This window comes from Cervus canadensis, chromosome 4 (assembly GCF_019320065.1).
Source record: "Cervus canadensis isolate Bull #8, Minnesota chromosome 4, ASM1932006v1, whole genome shotgun sequence".
In the NCBI taxonomy this organism is placed as follows: domain Eukaryota; kingdom Metazoa; phylum Chordata; class Mammalia; order Artiodactyla; family Cervidae; genus Cervus; species Cervus canadensis.
Genome location: NC_057389.1, coordinates 13,457,534 through 13,468,709, shown reverse-complemented (window position 1 = coordinate 13,468,709; position 11,176 = coordinate 13,457,534). Strand labels below are relative to the sequence as shown.

General features: G+C 38.1%; 1 non-coding gene across 1 annotated transcript; it reads right to left on the bottom strand.

Annotated features, from left to right (window-relative positions):
* Positions 1–10,493: 10,493 nt before the first annotated feature.
* On the bottom strand, positions 10,494–10,565 carry TRNAW-CCA. Its single transcript has one exon. It is a non-coding gene; the product is annotated as a tRNA-Trp (tRNA).
* Positions 10,566–11,176: the final 611 nt, after the last annotated feature.

Here is an 11,176-nt window from a genome sequence, read left to right as displayed (position 1 = left end):
GACATTACTTTGTCAACAAAGGTCTGTCTAGTTAAGGCTATAGTTTTTCCAGTAGTCAGTATGGATATGAGAGTTGGACTCTAAAGAAAGTTGAGTGCCAAAGAATTGATGCTTTTGAACTGTGGTGTTGGAGAAGACTCTTGAGAATCCCTTGGACTGCAAGGAGATCCTATTAGTCCATCCTAAAGGAGTTGAGTCCTGGGTGTTCATCAGAAGGACTGATGTTGAAGCTGAAACTCCAATACTTTGGCCACCTGATTTGAAGAGCTGACTTCTTTGAAAGAACCCTGATGCTGGGAAAGATTGAGGGCAGGATGAGAAGGGGATGACAGAGGATGAGCTGGTTGGATGACATCACCAACTCAATGGACATGAGTTCGAGTAAACTCTGGGAGTTGGTGACGGACAGAGAGGCCTGGTGCTGCAATCCATACGATCACAGAGAGTTGGACATGACTGAGCGAGTGAACTGAACTGAACTGGACTGATCTTAAGTTGGAGTAATCAGGAGATCAGTGGTGTAAAAAGAAATATGGGAAATACTAGTTTAAGAACAGAGTTGAAGAGCACAGTAATGAGTTTATTCCTCAACACATTGAATTTGATGCTTTCATGGAACAACTCAAATGACTCTGAATAACAGACAGTTAGGAATGGGAGTCATGAGTCTGAGAAAGTTCTTAAACTGATATCCACAGAGTAACAGTGATCACTGATGGGGAAACAAAGTGGAGTTTAAAAAAGAGAGAGAGAGAGAGAGAGAATAGAAAAAAGGGCCAGGGCTAGGAAAGGAACCTTGAACAATAACGAGTTCAAGTCCAAGGAAGGAAGTTTGAGAAGATAAGAGAGTAGTCAGATAAAACAAGACACATTTGTTTCAGAGTTCAGATGCTTAGAAGGTGGAGTGTTTTAAAAAGAAAATTATGGCTACATTCACTGAGTTTTCAGCAGAACATGGAAGAAGAGGTATAGAAAATGGTCATTTGGAGATTAATGATATTTTTTTGAGAGAGTGAATCTATAGAGTGATGAAAAGTGGAAGACAGACTCTTAGAGGGTGGGGAAAGTGAAGATTTTTCCAAAAGATTCCGTGCAAATTATAGCTTTGGTTGACTAAGTACTTGTTTCTGGTTGGAACTGTTATGTATGTAGTGAGGCTGCATTTGCTTCCTCAGGCCAAAATTCATGAATTTTTACCAATCTAGTCTAAGTGATAATCTATGGACAAGGCTATCATTGTAAATGATGGATCAGAACCATACAAAATTGCCTGGAGAATGTGGTCAGGTTATCCAAACACAAACTACAAAACTATTTAATTCTAAAGCTACCGCTTGGCCAGAAGGTCTGAGAAAGGAAAGCATAATCTTCTGCACTGAAACAAAATGAATACATTTTCTTCTTTTTTTAGTATCTTTCCACATAGATTCAATATAATTTAATATTTTGCTCAATGCTAGGGCAAAAATCTGGTGTTAGTTTGGAATCTTGAAGCTAATAAATAGACAGTGTGATCTATTCCCTGGAATGTGATCACTCATCCAGGACAAAGACCTCTTCTTAGAGAATATAACAACCCAGTTTTGTTATTTTTGCCCCAGACAGAGTACTAGGTGCCACATTCAAGCCCATTTGTTGCTACATAATCGTTCATGGCACTTGCTGCAGTGCCGTATATACAAGCGTACACATGAAGTGTGTATATAGAACTGATCCTGAAATGAAGAGAGAAATGCTAAGGCAGACAGATGCTCTTCCAGGAAAAATCATTCTTGTCAGGATTTAGCGAAATGCCACCTGATGAAAAGACAGTGTAGGTTTGTTTTTAAGACATTTAATTAAAAAAATGTTTTTAGAAAAGGAAAAAGATAAATCTACTCATTGGAAACTTCAGCTTAAAAATAAGATAGAATCCTAAATCTGATTTTTAGCATGGATAGCATTCAAATACTCAACTAAGACAAGTTGCTTCTGCTGTGTCTATACATAAAATCTAGCTGAGGAATTGCAATGAGGTGATTAGAGCTAAAGGCTAAACGGATTCTTTTCTGGGAAGCTTAGGCACAACACAGAGAGAAAAACCAAGATTTAAGAGCTGGTTGGAATCTTATTTCATAAACTACTAAACCTCCACTCACCTAATTCAGGTTGTCTTTCTGGTTAGCTAAAAAGTTAAACAGCTTTTTGTCTTCTTGCCAAACTTTCATGAAATTCACCAAATCCCGTGACTAGTTTTCAATATGTCAGGTGTATTTGGCCTGAGTGGAGGGGGGCAGTCTCTTGTGAACCTGCGGACTATAGGGAGACCCTACCTGTGGGTCTATATGGGGTCTACCAGTTGATCCCCAAACTACAAGAAGCAGCTAAACATAGTGAAAAGCTGTTAGCAGCTCCATTTGGCAGACATAAAGAAGAAAATCTAATTTTCTTCTTTTTTTTAATGCTGTGAGGTATCAGGTTTCTTTCCTATCCTGACCAAGGTCAGCTTTTTCAGCATGTGACCTTGAAGGAGTTGTATGGGGGTGTATTGCTGGGCCATTTATTTAGAAGGTAGGGTTACGTTTTCAGTTGAAGACTTTAATTTTCTGGTTTTATTAGCAGGGCAGTGGGGACTTAAGGACTCAGAAGTGTATCTCTGACAATCGGTTTATCTAAATTCCCATTCAGCAGGCCAATTCCAGGTCCCTTCAATTACTCTGGTGCTAGGGAACCAAACTAAGAGTTGATACCAGCAGAGGAAAGAAGTAATATAGGAAGTGAGACACCAAAATATTGGATCAGTGACAATTGGGAATTTGGTCTGAAAAGTTGTATAAGTAAACTATTAATAAGTAAGAAGAAAAAGCAAAACAAAATGAAACAACTGTTTGTGAGAGGGAGGAAAGTGAAACAAATTTACAGATTATGGCAGAGACTAGAGTCAGTGTAGCATTTGAGAGACAAAATGTGGCTGGATTCTGTTTCACAGCCTCCTCTTAAATTACAAAACAGTAATACCTGCATGACAACCATATTTTTTGTACTTGAGCAAGTTAGGGTGAGCTTTTCCTTTAGTTTTTTAGTGTATCTCCTCCCCTACCCCTCAAGTGCTTCTTTAAGATTGAAGTGGGGCTAACAGGATTACATAATGAATAGGTTTAAGGCCTCTGAGCCTTTAACTATTTCATCCTCTTGTTTACATGTCTCAACTTCTGCATTTAAAAGTAAGGAAATAGCATGACCTTTCCATTATCATAGATTCAGAACTCCAGGTTGAGGTAATCAGTTTCTTGGCTTCTTGGAAATCTTTATTTCCATTTACAAAATGTTATAAGACTGACCTAAACAAACTCACCCAGCCTTTCAGAAGGCTTGTGAAAGGACAAGAGGGAGTATTGTTTTAAGTTAATGTGTTATTCAAAACACATCATATTGGTACCGATCATATTTTCCTAAGGGATGCTGCTCTGGTTGTTGAATGGACCATGAGAAGTAACTGTTCCATTTGACAGTAAGAGGAAAAAGCATGAGCACCACTCAGATTTAATGTTCAAACTCCAGTCTTTTCAGAACAAATAGGTTCCTACGATTTGAAGACCCTGAAGCTAGTAAATGGAACTGAAAGCATCTTAGAGCTCCTTGTTGACACCACATGGTCATAAACCCTTCAGACTCTGCAAAGAGGTCGTAAAGCAAATTGCTCCTTCACAAGTAAACCGATTAAAGGGAGACAGAGCTTAGACATCTTGGAGCCTAATGAGGGTGTTTCAGGGAAATGATGCTCCTTTTCTAGAACAAATGATAAATTTTTGTTATGTGTGAGAAACAGAATTGCTCATAGTAATAAAGTCAAGCGACAGGGAAGGCACTATATTCTATTTTCATTAATACTGGGATGGGAACCAGGAGACTTGGAACTCCTAATCTGATATTTAAACTGGATGACCTTAGAGAAGCAGCCAAGCACTCTGCTTGTCTCATTTGTAAATGAGAACGTCCATCTATTCAGCTGACATATCTTGAGTAAATATTGTTAGCCAATTGTTTTCACAGTTGTAATCTCACTTTACCCTCACAAGAATCCCATGAGGAAGCTATTCTTATTCATTTATATTAATAAGGAATCTGATACTCAGAGTGTTTAAGTGACTTGTCTGAGTCATAGTTAATAAGTGTTAAAGTTATAGTTGGTAAATGGTTGAGGCAGGATTCAACCCCAGCTTTCCAAATGCAGTGTTATTACCACTACAGGAAGCTATTCTCCTTATGGTTCAATGTTATTTATTAACATCTATAATTATATTTATTAATGTTTGTTATCTCATAGGAGTTATTATCTAATTTCCTGTGTGTATGATTGTTTTTCCAATGAAATCATAAGCTCTGCAGAGGCAAAGATCCAAATGTTACTTGTCTCCTCACTTCCCACAGTGCAGAATACTTACCTTCACTCAGTTTTTCATTCATTTAGTCATCATTTAACAAAATGGAATACATCTGTGCACAAAATAGATGATATCCCTGACACATTTACTTATATTCTAGTAGAAGGAGAAGGAAATAAACAAATGACTCAAGTCATGGACTTACGTTGGTGGGGGAAGAAGGGCAATAAAAGAAGTAGAACATATTAAGAGGAATTGGGAATGTGGCAAAAAAGAGTGAATTTGCAATTTTAGATAAGGCTATTAGGGTAGGCTAATGAATGAATCTGAGAAAACTACGAGAGACAGTGAAGGACAGAGGAGCCTAGTGTTCTGCGGTCTACGGGGTTGCAGAGTCGGAGATGACCTAGCAACTGAACATTAGGGTAAGCTTCATTGACAGCTGCATATCTGTTACCTGAATTCACTTGGGAATGTCCTTTGACAACTTCAAGCCTCGGCTTTACTTATGTATAAGGAATAAAGGGCACCAGACTTTGTCCTTAACCCAAAATTCACCAACACACATTTGTTTCCCAGCAGAGGACTTTAGATCAATATCTTCCATATTCATCTACAGAACTACCAGGGATAAAAGGTGGAGATAGCCAAGGCATAGCTTGAGTTTGTGCCATTGCCCTTTAAAACAGACAGCTCGGTATCAGGGCATAGGTCTTAGAGTAATGCTGACCTTAGCTAGAAAACATACAGATCTATGAGTCTCACAGATGTGTAATCAATAGTAAGGTAACTGGCTACAAGGGATTTTACACATCTGTCAGCTAAATCAGAACCCTAAATGGCAAATGCTGTTCTAAAGAACATTAGCCAGATTTGTGGTGCTGACTCAAGGAGTTTGGGTCCATAAACCAATGCATGCATTACAAGGAGACATCAGTATGACAGTTTTTCATTGGTGACAGTCATAATCTTGTTTCAGTCTGGTTCCTTAGTTGATATTCATGGAAAAATGTTGGATTGGCTGGACTGTCATCAGAGATCATTTTCTTTTTATTTTATGCTTTCTTTTTATTTATTTTTTCCTGTACAGTTTGTAATACTTAGTTCTTAGTCCCGATCTTTTCTCTATTTTCTGCTTGTTCTGTTCTTAACTTTGCCTTCCTTTTAAAAGTTATCTAGTTTCTTTCTTTCATTTTCCTTAGTTTTCATCATGGTTCTTCCTCTCTTCCTACTTTTTTTCCTTCAGTATTTATTGTACATCTACCATGTACTGGCCCGGGCATTGCCCTGTGTGCTGTGAAAAAAGAGGAAGAATATATAATGGAGAATGGTGTGTGTGGGGGGTGGGGGGTGGCTGTGTTATACCAGGTGGTGGAGAAATCCTCCCTGACAGAGGTGTTATGCTGAGACTGGAAGGAAGGGCAGGATCTATCCAGGCAATGGCAAGTGGGAATCCTCCAGAGAGAGAGATCAGTGGAAAGAAAAACCCGGGATGACTAGAGCTTGATACATGAGAAACCGTCTAAAGGCCACTGTGGCTGGATCAGTGTGGGAGTAGAACATGGACAAGGGAGATGGGAGATTGAAGGGGTCTTTCTGCTTGTTCCTTCTCTGTCCTTTATACCCGTTTAGGTTGGACGTGAACAAAGTATTTGTCTCATTTCCATTGATTTCTTTTTTTTTTTTTTTTTTAGTTTTTTCCTCTGGGCAAAATGAGTACAAAACAGAATATTTTGGAAAAAAAAAAACAAAACTGTTTTTAAGTAAAACAAGAAGCTTTTGATAAAGGAACTGAGTTCAAATGGGCATTGGGCAACCCCAAAGGGCTACCATGGCTTTCTGAGGGACATGAAGTAGCCTGGTTGCCAAGGTAACAAAACTAAGGTGCAGAGTGTGCCCCTGATACACAGTTACAAGGATGAAAGTTTGAACAGGAATTTGCACGTTTGTGTAGTGTGTGTTTATGTGTCCGCCAGGGCACGTTTATGCTGCAAGGCAGTACTTATGCATAATTCATGATCAAATCTTTTACCATGTGTCAATATATGTCTCAGGTTACCTTATTTCATTGCTCTAAGGTATTTTGTGAGCTAAATGTCTTTGTCATGCTTTATCTTTGAAAATGTTTTCATCTTTTCAAGAACTAGGAGAAAACTTAATACATATATGCACATATGTATGTTTATATATTTATTTATAGATGAGACAACTGGATTATGGTTTAGTGGTACCATTCTGACTGGCCCATTATAGATGGGTGATAGAGTGCCAAACACAATAAAGATAGTTCTGAGAAATAAAAATATTATATCTCATGAATTATAATAGAATTCTCTGTGGATAACAGCAACAAAACAGGTATGCAACCTCAAAAATAAATCTGCATTCTTTCCAGGTATAACACTTTAGTTAAATGCTTTTGCACAACCTATCAAGACATTTTATCTACATTTTTTGAGCAGAATAATTTAGGAAATGACTTCACACTACATTCTTTCCTAGAAATTGAATTTGATTTACTGAAATTTAAAAGAAAAGAAATCATTTTCTATTTATTCACTTTCTTAAGAAAATGCTAAAAATAAACAATCTCAATTAAATCTTCTCTAGTATAGCATATGTGATATAAGCTATGAGACAAAGTAGTTAGATTTGATATTTTGACACCAACATGTACTACATTTGTGTTTTCTAGCACAGAGGAGTTATAAAAAAGCTTAGGTGCTCAAAGGACAAGGTATGGGTTTGAAGGTCACATGTGGTTATTATAACTGAATGTTATCTCTTAAGAGTAAGAGATAATGCAGATCAGAACCAAGGTGTTTGCACTAGGAATGGGGAAAATATTAAGGAAGGAATATTACAGAAAATATTAAGGAAAATATTAAATAATTTCTTAATGTTAAGAAAACATTAAGGCTCAGTGACTGATTAGGTATGGTAAATTAAACAGAGGAAAAATTAACAATATTTATGGCTCTGTTTCACATGATCCATTGTAAAACAGGCAAGAGAAGGTCAAGTTTATTGGGAAGACGGTGAGTTATGCGGTGAACTTGGTGGACTTAATCTGTCTACAGGATATCTAGAGAGAGAGCTGCAGCTGAGAGCTAAACCTACAGTCCTGATGATTGAAGAAAATGTCTAGGCTTACATCAGAGATGTGAAAATCATTGGAAAATAAGTAGGTGTACCACTGCAGAATCTTGAAGGTGCCATTTGGTGTAATGAAAAAAGCAATGGGCAAAAAATTATAGTGCAAACTGATCACGTCAGTTAGTAACTATACCATTTAGACATGTCACCTATCCCAGCTTCTTTTAAATTACTCTCAGAGTAACACTCCTATTTTCCTTAAAAATGTTGTAAGATTAACATGTTGGTAGAAGTGAAATATCTTTGAAAGTCTTATGTGTAAGGTAGGTTCTTCCCTCCCTCTCCCCGTTCATTTCCCTTTCTTCCTTCCTTTCTTTCTCTCGCGCTCCCTCCCTTCCTTGGTTCCTTTCTCCTATCACCTATCTGTCTCTCGAGTATTCACAATAACCAAGAGATCATTAAGACTGAGAGTAGGGGATGGGATTCGCCTCAAGATGTCCTTGGAAATGTCCATGGGGTTGGATTCCTAGATTTATCTTGAGAGCCTAGGAGTTTCTCTTTCATATAAGTTAGGGTCATCTGGGAAATGAATTGTGGAGAAGGTCTAGGGTATAACTGAAGACCTTTAATGGTTTCTTAAATATCTCCCATATACTCAACCAGTATAGAGTTAGTTATTTAGCTCCCCACGCTGAACTTTTAGAATTGTCCTTTCAATTTATTACAACTTCTCCAACTGGTACTTGATGATCATTTCTGGTCTACTTTCTTATACCTATCCACACTTTTACTAAACAGAAATCATTACAGTTAGGACATCATGCCTTGTTTTTTATTTCTTTTTTTTTTTCAAACTCCTGAAATGTCTTTCCTTCCAGTTTTGTCTGTTAAATACAGCCTGGTTTTTAGAAACCATGTTAAATGTTATATTTTCCATGAATTTTAAGTTATCTATTCACCCACTCTATTCCTATGAGCATCATTTCATATCTGTCTTATGGCTCATTATAGTCTATCTTATTTGCATACTTGTCTTGTTCCCTCACCATCTTGTGAGTTCCTTGAAGGTGTGGACTCTATCCTCTAGCTGTTCCATGACTCCTAGCCTAGAAGACTTTCATGGTACATCAAGGAATATTAGCTCACTTGATTAGCCAAAACAAATGCCACAGAGGTGACAAATGATCACATCTTATCAGAAGAAGCACATCCTGCAACTATGGGCTTATACACTAATCAAGTTTGTTTTACAAAAAGGCTAAATTTTTTTAAATTTAACTTTAAAACAAGAAAGAAAGAAAAACCTTCAGAGGAAATTGCAATGGAGCACCCCCTTGACTATACAGAATACTAAAAAAGTACAAGTAGTCGTGTGAGAGTTACTAAAAGTTCTATTTTCTTCTCAAAGCTCTCTGACAAGATTTACTATGAAAAACAATAAGAATGCAGGTAGCCCAGGAGGATTTCACTTGTAACAATTTCTTCTTTCAAATTGAATTCTGAGTCACTCCTGCCTACAGTCCTAAATATTTTATTCTATGTACAGTGATATGTTGAAGTGTGTTGAAGAACTCAAACTACATTTGGGTTTAGGGTATTTAGTTTTCTTTGATCTTTTTTCTCTAAAGGATTTTTGTTGCTTTCCCTTAGTACTTATAAATACACATGCAAGGTCTAGCGAAGATTTGTTGTTGTTGACAAGTGTAGCATTTTCAACATAGATGATAGTATTTTGTACTGGAATGGCCATGTAAACCAGCAGCTCTAGTTTTGACCTGATGAATCATAATTGGATGCACTTGGGTAGACACAGCCTATATTTGCCTGTGTGCTGTGTGCACTATCATCTTTTTCTTGAAATTTCCAGAGCCCATGAGTTCACTCTGCAACATTTATTGAGTAGCTTCTGGGTACGGAATATGAGACACAGTAGCTGGAGCTATGAAAAATGTTCAGAGAAGAATGAACTGTGCATACGCTATGTATTACAAATTATAAATGAAAGAAAATTTATCAACCTCAATGGTTAGAATAATCAAGACAGGGACTTGCCCTTTCCAAAATCCTCTCCTGGAAAGCCTCAAAATGCCTATTTCATACATAGGTGCTCTATGATTCCTAATGAAAGGGTTGATATAATCTGCATCTCACATCTCCACCACCTTGGACCCAGGGTAGACCAGACCTAAACTCAACCATCTCTTGACTGGTTAATGACATACTGTTGCTCAGAATGATCTAAGGATGAACATCAGTGTCCTATACTACATGTCAGCTAGTCGAATCAGACTTTCTAACTCAGGAACTTTAAATAGGTATTGCGACAGGAAGAACAGGAGAAATAGATGGAGAGATGGGTACTAGCTAAGTCACCAAGGTAGGGCATGAGCAGAGAGCAGTCAATGTCTACTGTGAAAATGCGAACAACTCTTTGAACTTAATCAGTTCAGCTCAGATGCTCTGTTGTGTCTGACTCTCTGCGACCCCATGAACTGCAGCATGCCAGGCTTCCCTGTTAGTAGACTACAGGAAATGTATCTTTATGCAGAATTCTGAAGAGCAATTTCCTTGGTTTCTCAGAGGATCCTTGAGATGCAGCTAGAACAGGATCAAACTCATTAAGGCATTTTTATCGTTTCCTCCTTCCTTGTTTATTTTCCCACTCTCTAATATTGCTTGCTGAGATCAGTCCTCCAAATGTACTACCTGTCTTGGTGTCTACTTTGTGAGGAGTTTAAACCAGTGTACTGTTAACTGTAAAAAAGGTACAACCTAAAGGGTGAGAATTAGGTTTTACTTGGTGGATTTTCTGAGAATTTAAGCCTGGGAGGCAACCTTTTAGATATTTCTGAGGAAACTTACTGCATATTGTCACCCTGCTTATTTAACTTATATGCAGAGTGAAAGTGAAGTCGCTCAGTCATGTCCGACTCTTTGCGACTCTGTGGACTGTAGCCTACCAGGCTCCTCCGTTCATGGGATTCTCCAGGCAAGAATACTGGAGTGGGTTACCGTTTCCTTCTCCAGGGGATCTTCCCAGCCCAGGGATCGAACCCGGGTCTCCCGCATTGGAGGCAGACGCTTTAACCTCTGAGCCACCAGGGAAGCCCTATATGCAAAGTACATCATACGAAATGCCAGGCTAGTTGGACCACAAGCTGGAATCAAGATTTCCGGGAGAAATATATATAACCTCAGATATTCAGATGATACCACCCTTATGGCAGAAAGCGAAAAAGAACTAAAGAGCCTCTTGGTGAAAGTGAAAGAGGAGAGTGAAAAAGTTGGCTTAAAACTCAACATTCAGAAAACTAAGATTATGGCATCTAGTCCCATCACTTCATGGCAAATGGATGGGGAAACAGTGAGAGACTTTATTTTTGGTGGCTCCAAAATCACTGAAGATGGTGACTGCAGACACGAAATTAAAAGATGCTTGCTCCTTGGAAGAAAAGCTATGACCAACCTAGACAGCATATTAAAAAGCAAAAACATTACTTTACCAACAAAGGTCCATCTAGTTAAAGCTATGGTCTTTCTAGGAGTCATGTATGGATGTGAGAGTTTGACCATGAACAAAGCTGAGTGCAGAAGAATTGATGCTTTTGAACTGTGGTTTTGGAGAAGACTCTCGAGAGTCCCTTGGACTACAAGGAGATAAAACCAGTCCATCCTGAAGGAAATCAACCCTGAATGTTCATTGGAAGGACTGATGC